Genomic DNA, 8,179 nt, shown 5'->3' on the forward strand with positions numbered 1-8,179 from the left:
ATGCTGTTCTACTCTCCTCTTAAAATCTTGGATTGCAATCAGAGCTAGCCAGTGGAGCACTAGGGCTGAGGACCTAGAGCTAATGACTACAGGTTGTGGGTAGGGACAGGATGAAGAAGCCAGTGAGGTTGAAGAACAATGATAAAATCAGAGACCCTGCAGAGTTAACTTTTATCAGACTGCAGGATAGCACTATGGAAGCCCTGTTAAAAAGGGGGAAGGGTTGTTAGGGACCACCTAACTCCAAAACTCAGAATTGTGAGACCTCTCTCCCAAGTATCATTTCAGACATCATTGATCTAAACCAACCAGTGTGACAGATACCTCTATGATCTGTGCATAACTTTCTGTTTGTGGCAGCAATAGCTTTTAGAAATTCTTTATATTGAGCTGACATAGGAGGAACAACCTTCTGACTCTCACTGACCCTCCAACTGTGATCTCTGTCCTAAACCTAAAATATAAAGTTTATTTGTTTATTTTGAGAGAGAAAGCACACAAGTCAGGGAGGGGCAGAGGGACAGGGAGAGAGAAAATCCCAAGCAGGCTCTGTACTGTCAGTGCGGTGCCTGGGTGCAGGGCTTGAACTCATGACCTGAGCTTGAACTCATGAACTGAACCATGAGATCATAGACTCAGACACTTAACTGACTGAGCCACCCAGGTGCCCCGAGATTAAATTTCATTCCTATGCCATGATTCAAACATTTGTGGGCAGAAGATTCTTTGCCCTAAACTAAATTTTCGTATTCACATATGAAACCCCCACGTTTGCAAATCTGAGTCCCAGATGATATAGTTACCTGACTCCCTCTGTTCATTAATCTACTAGAGACAAATTCCTGCCCCTCTGCATCTCTGGCAGCACCCAGCAAAAGATCCAAAAAGGCAAGAGAAGAGCAAAAGGGAAGGTCTCAGAGCATAGGTTCTCACAGGTGCCTCCTGACCTGAGACAGGATGCAGTCTCTACTACCCCATTTTCAGACTACTTCAGCAGTAGTGATTCAGGAATGGAATGCAGCACAGATCTGCATTGAAGAGAAAGATCCCCCCACCTTCACCCCATGTTCTCCTTAATCATGCTATAGCTACCTTTCAGGCATCCTCTACACAAACTTACATAGGATGGAGTAGGGGTCTGGCTCCACTGATACTGCTGTTCCAGTTAGTTCCTGAAGTATCTGGGTGGAGTTATAACTCCAGAACCTTGGGGACTTTGCCCTCTGGGAACTTTCCATCCCTAATTCCTTGTACCTAAAATGTTCTCCTGGGACAGACAAGCAGGCAGGTAGAAGAAAATGATTTTTTTCCTCTCTAAAAGCAAGGAGCTCTTGTAATTCAGCCGAACATTGACTGTGTGTTCTGTAGGCAGTTAGTCTCCTGGGTGTAGGGGTTTTACATCCATACATCCATTTTCACAGTTATTTGCAGATGCACACCTAGTGCCCTCCATGGGTCCAATAAGTTCACTCAGAAGTTCTCATGGGCTTCCTGCACGTAATTGTTAGATAAGTACCCCCTCACCATGTTATTGAATGGATTGATGTTAACTTATCATGACTTTTATCACTGCATTATAATGGCAAAAATCCATGAGAAACTTAAAAAGAATATTCCTGAGAAAATGCATTATGTTTTTCAGAGAAAAAAATCCCATAGAAATTTTTGCTGTAGTGAAAGATTTTTCAGCTGGGATGTATATAGAGCTATATATTAGGAAACATGATCTGTTCCTTCATTTCTTACTTTCATTTTGAACCTCATGTGAATTACTCATACCCCTCCAATATGGAGCAAACATGAACACTTTCTTTACTATTTATTTATTTATTTATTTTCATGAATCTTTTTTATTTGAGTGTAGTTGACACAAAATGTTTCATAGGTTTCAGGCGTGTAACCTAGCGTTTCAACAAGTCTATCCATTATGCTATGGTCACCACAAGTGTAGCTACCATCTGTCACCATACAGAGCTATTAGAATACCATTCATTATATACCTTATCCTGTGCTTCAGTCTCTTTAAAGGTCTTCTTTTACTCTGTTTTTACTTCTCTCTCTTCTGTATATCTCAACATTGCTCATATTTCTCTTTCCTTCAGGAGAATGAAAACTCTAGTGTCCTTAAAATATGTCCTTCTAATTAATCTTAAGTACACTCATTAGTTATCTGTTTGTTTATGGGAGAATACTTTGGAAATTGGCTTTCTAAGAATGTCATTGTGTTATAAATCTGATGTTATTCTTTGTTTACACCCAAAAGTAATTTCTAAAAATCTGTCCATGTTGCTTTAAGTCCACTTGATCTTTTTTGGTGGCTGTTCTATTCCCATTATATGCATTTTCCCTCTATGTAAGTAGTCAACACCCAAGTGACCTGTAATTGTTACTAAAAATATTGTTGCTGTCAATATCCTGTACACTTCTCTTTATAGACCTAAAGTAGATATATGTGGAGGATTTTTGATTCGGTCATAGCATATAAATTATTTAATTTCACTAGGAATTACCAAATTTCTCTCCAAAATATTTACAAAATCTTACTAGAAATTCCTAAAGTTCCTTTATTTTTCATAATCCTTATAGCATTTGATGCTATCTTGTTAAAAAAAAACCTATAAAGATGTAACATACTATTTTATTGTTTTTAATTTGATTTTCTCCTGATAAGTAAGCATCGTTCATATAGTGTTTGGCCATTTGTGGTTTTCAGGCTGTAAATTATGTGGTCATATCCTTTGCCCGATTTTTCTATTAATATTTGTTTTTATTGCATATTTACAAAATCTCTGTGCATATTTTAAATATTAGAACCCTTTGTTGGCTAGATATTACTAGTATCTCCTCTAGTTTGCTATAAAGCTCTCAATTTTATTATTGTCTGCTGCCCAGTATTCAATGGACATCTTTCAATTTCACCAAGTCAAACTCTATTTTTTCTATAAATAGATTTTCTCTGTGGATCCTATTTAGCGAACATTCCAGAAGATCGCAAAGATGCTTTTGTTTACTTTAATTGTTTTTAAAACATGCATTATGTTTCATACCAATGTATTTAAATCTGTTTGTGGTTTATAATGCCAAGAGTAAGGAGTGGTATTAAGTTAGTACAAACTGCTATATTCACAACTGTGCAGCTATCAAATACTGTGTTGCTATTGTAAATATCTTCTACTTTGAGTCCCCTAGCCCCTCAACACTACCCTGGGCACTCTCATGGTGTCTCCTGGACTTCCCCATGATCCACAAAGTGTGCGTTATTGACAGCAGAATAGGGTCCATCAGTGGCAGCGACAGGGCACGGTCTGAATAGCTTCTGTTTTGTTGATGGAGGTGCTGTACCAGTTACTAAGCATTTTTCCCCCCAGTTTAAACAAAATTATCTAAGCCGTTTTAATTATGCTTTAGTGTTTTAACCTATCCACCTATCTTGTTGACCTATGTGTTCTATGTAAACTGTCCTGGGTGTGTTTTTTGTATTGTTTTGTTTAGTTTACTTTTTAAAATGTAAATTCTAATTAGTAAACATGCAGTATAATATTACTTCCAGATGTACAATATAGTAACTCAACAGTTCCATACATCACCCATGCTCATCAGAACAAGTGCACTCTTTAATCCCCACAAACTATTTAACTCATGCCCCTAACCCCCTCCTCTCTGGTAACCATCAATTTGTTTTCTATAGTTGGGAGTCTGTTTCTTGGTTGCCTCTTTCTCTTTTATTTTTCCCTTTCCTAATTTTTTTTGTTTCTTAAATTCCACATGTGAGTGAAATATGGTATTTGTCTTTCTCTGACTGACTTGTTTCACTTATCATGATACTCTGCTCCATCATGTGATTGCAAATAGCAAGATTTCATTATTTTGTATGGCTAGGTAATATTCCATTGTGTATACATAGCACATTTTCTTTATCCATTTATTAGTAATTGGACATTTGGGATCTTTCCATAATTTGGCTATTGTAGATAATGCTGCTATAAGTATTGGGGTAGAATATCCCTTTTAACTAGTATTTTTTGTATTCTTTGATACATACCTAGTAGTGTAATTGCTAACTTGTAGGGTAGTTCTATTTTTAACTTTTTGAAGAACTTCCATACTCTTTTCCAGAGTGGCTGCACCAGTTTGCATTCCCACCAACAGCGCAAGAGGATTTTCCTTTATCCACATCCTCGCCAGCTCCTGTTGTTTTTTGTGCTGTTGATTTTAGCCATTCTGACTGCTGTGAAGTAATATCTCATTGTAGTTTTGATTTGTATTTCCCTGATGATGAGTGATATTGAGGACCTTTTCATGTGTCTGCTAGCCATCTGGGGTCTTCTTTGGAAAAATATCTATTCATGTATTCTGCCCATTTTTAAATTCATTTTTTATTTTGGAGGGTGTTGAGTTTTATAGGTTCTTCATATATTTTGGATACTAACCCTTTATCATATATGTCATTTGTGAATATTTGTTCCCATTCCATAGGCTGCCTATTAGTTTTATTGATTATTTCCTTCACCATCCAGAAGCTTTTTATTTTGATGTAGCCCCAATAGTTTGTTTCTGCTTTAGTTTCCCTTCTCTCAGGAGACACATTTAGTAAGAAGTTGGTATGGCTAATGTCAAAGAGGATACTGCCTGTATTCTCCTCTAGGGCTTTTAAGGTTTCATGTCTCACATTTAAGTCTTTCATCTATTTTGAATTCATTTTTGTGTGAGGTATAAGAAAGTGGTCCAGGGACTCAGTTGGTTAAGCATCCAACTTTGGCTCAGGTCATGTTCTCACAATTCATGAGTTCAAGCCCAGCATTGGGCTCTGTGCTGACAGCTTGGAGCCTGGAGTCTGCCTCAGATTCTGTGTCTTCCTCTCTCTCTCTCTCTCTGCCTCTCCCCACCTCTCTCTCAAAAGTAAACATTAAAAAAATAAAAATAAATAAAAGAAAGTGGTCCAGTTTCATCCTTTTGCATGTTGCTGTCCAGTTTTCCCAGCACCATTGGTTACAGAGACTGTCTTTTTCCCTTTAGAAATTCTTTTGTTTACATTTAATTGACTATATATTTGTGGGTTCTTTTCTGGGTTTTCTATTCTCTTCTAGTGACCTATCCATTTTTTTAATGTTTGTTATTTTTGAGAGAGAGAGAGAGAGAGAGAGAGAGAGAGACAGAGTGCAAGCAGGGGAGGGGCAGAGAGAGAGGCAGGCACAGAATCTGAAGCAGGCTACAGGCTCTGAGCTGTCAGCACAGTGCTCCATGCGGGGCTCGAACTCACAGACTGTGAGATGATGACCTAAGCTGAAGTTAGACACTTAACTGAATGAGCCACCCAGGTGCCTTCTCTATGAGTCCGTTTTTGTGTCAGTAGCATACTGTTTTGATCACTACTGCATTGTAACATAAATTGAAGCTAGAAATTGTGATTCCTCCAGCTTTGATTTTCTTTTTCAAGTCTGCGTTGGCTATTTGGGGTCTTTTGTGGTTTCATAGAAATTTTAGGATTGTTTATTCTAGCTCTATAAACAATGATATTTGCATGTTGGTAAGGATTGTGTTAATTGTATAGGTTGTTTGAGAAGCATAGACATTTTAACAATATTTATTCTTCCAATCTATGAGCAAGGAATGTTTTTCCATTTCTTTGTGTCCTCTTTTATTTCTTTCATGAGTATTTTATAGTTTTCAGAATATAGTTCTTTCATCTCTCATGGGGAGACTTATTCCTATCTTATTGTTTTTGGTGCAGTTGTAAATGGGATTGTTTTCTTAATTTCTCTTTCTTTTGCTTTATTATAGTTCTGTATGTTGATTTTGCATTCTGTGACTTTAACGATTCCATTTATCAGTTCTAGCCATTTTTTTTTTTTGGTAGAGTCTTTTAGGTTTTCTATGTGTAGTGTCGTGTCATCTGCAAATACTTTTATTTCTTCCTTGCTGATTTGGATGCCTTTTACTTATTTTTGTTGTCTGATTGCTCTAGCTATGACTTCCAGTACTATGTTAAATAATGGTGGTGAGAGTGGATATACCTGTCTTATTCCTGACCATAGAGGAAAAGCTCTCAGGTTTTCCTCACTGAGGGTGATATTAGTTGTGGGTTTTATATAGATGGCCTTTATTATGTTTCAGTATTTTCTCTCTAAAACTACTGTTGTGAGGTTTTTGTTTGTTTGTTTGTTTTACCATCAGTTAATGTTGTACTTTGTCAAATGCTTTTTCTGCTTCTGTTTAAATGATCATATGGTTCTTCTTTTTTTTTTTTTATTAATGTGCTCTATCACATTGATTGATTTGCCAATATTAAACCACCACACCAGGAATAAATCACTCTTGATAGTGGGGAATGATTTTTTAAAGATATTGTTAGATTTGATTTCCTAGTATTTTGTTGAGAAATTTTGCATATATGTTCTTCGGGGATATTGGCTTATAGGTTTCTTTTTTAGTGGAGGCTTTATCTGGTTTTGGTATCGGGGTAATGTTGGCTCATAGAATAAATTTGTGTGTGTTTTTTTTCCTTTCCATATTTTGGAATAGTTTGAGAAAAATAAATATTAACTCTTCTTTTTTATTTTATATATAGAGAAAGCCTAAGGGAGAGGGGCAGAGAGAGAGAGAGAGAGAGAGAGAGAGAGAGAGAGAGAGTGAATCATAAGCAGGCTATACATTCAGTGCAGAGCTCAATGTGGGGCTTGATCCCACCACCCTGGGATCATGACCTGAACTGAAAGCAAGAGTTGACACTCAACTGACTGAGCCCCCCAGGTGCCCCATATTAACTCTTCTTTAAATGTTTTATAAAATTCACCTGTGAAGCCATCTGGCCCCAGACTTTTGTTTGTTGGGATTGTTTTGATTATCGATTTAATTTCTTTGTTGGTTATCAGTCTGTTCAAGTTTTTTATTTTTTCTGTTAATTTTTGGAAGTTTATATGTTTGTAGGAATTTATCTATTTGTACCAGGTTGTCCGATTTCTTGGCATATAGTTTTTAATAATATTCTCTCATAATTTTTTGTATTTCTACGGTGTTGACTGTTATTTCTCCTCTCTCATTTGTGATTTTTTTTATTTGGATCTTTTCTCTTTTTGATATGTCCAGCTAGAGGCTTATCTATTTTATTAATTTTTTTCAATGAACCATCTCCTGGTTTCATTGATCTGTTCTAATTTTTTTTAGTTTCCTTCCAACTCTTGAGGAAGCCTGTATTGCTATTTCCCTCTTAGGACCACTTTTGCTGCATCCCAAAGGTATTGGACTGTTGTGTTTTCATTTTCATTTGTTTCAATGTATTTTTTATTTCTTCTTTGATTTCCTGGTTGACCCATTAATTGTTTAGTAGGATTTTGTGTTGCTTAACTTCTATGTATTTGTTCTTTCCAAATTTTTTCTTGTGGTTGACTTCTAGTTTTATAGTGTTGTGTCCTAAAAGGTGCATGGTATGATTTCAGTCTTTTTTGTATTTGTTGGGGCCTGTTTTGTGATCTAATACGTTGTCTGTTCTGGAAAATGTTCCATGTAGACTTTAAAAGGATGTGTATTCTGCTGTTTTAGGATGGAATGTTCTGAATATACCTATTAGGTCCATCAGGTCCAGTGTGTCAATCAAAGCCATTGTTTCTTTGTTGATTTTCTACTTAGATGATATATCCATTGCTGGAGGTGGAGAGTTAAAGTACCCTATTTTTGTATTATTATCAATTAGTTCCTGTATATTATAATTAATTCTTTTATATTTTTGGGTGTTCTCATTTTGGGTACATAAATATTTACAATTGTTTTGTCTCATTTTTGGATAACCAGCATACATTCAATCATTTATTCAACATGTATTCAGTCATTAATTTCATAAACATTTATTGGTCTATGCCATACACTGAGCACTGTTTGCACACTCGAAATACAACAGTGAACATAAAAGACAAAAATTCTTGCCCTTCTACTGCTTAAATTTTAGTGAATGTAGGCTGACTAAACAAATAAATGAGTAAATGTAGGTTCATTAAACAGTGACAAATTCTGTGCAGAACAGGAAAACAGAGAAGGTATAAGGACATTGTTTGTGCTTGGGGGGAATATTGTTGGATACTATTTTAAATACTGTGGTCAGGGAGACCCAGTGGACCTGAGGGACAGAGCTATGTGGACAGAGGAACAAAAAGCAAAAAGTTCCAGAGACAGGACTATAGTTCAT

At 36.3% G+C, this 8,179-nt stretch overlaps 1 protein-coding gene across 1 annotated transcript in view; it reads left to right on the forward strand.

Annotated features, from left to right (window-relative positions):
* The window catches only part of LOC132677163 (uncharacterized), a 286,729-nt gene that overhangs the window by 221,748 nt on the left and 56,802 nt on the right, over positions 1–8,179 (forward strand). The window lies entirely within an intron of this gene.

This window comes from Panthera onca, chromosome D1 (genome assembly GCF_046562875.1).
Source record: "Panthera onca isolate mPanOnc1 chromosome D1, mPanOnc1 haplotype 2, whole genome shotgun sequence".
Lineage (NCBI taxonomy): Eukaryota > Metazoa > Chordata > Mammalia > Carnivora > Felidae > Panthera > Panthera onca.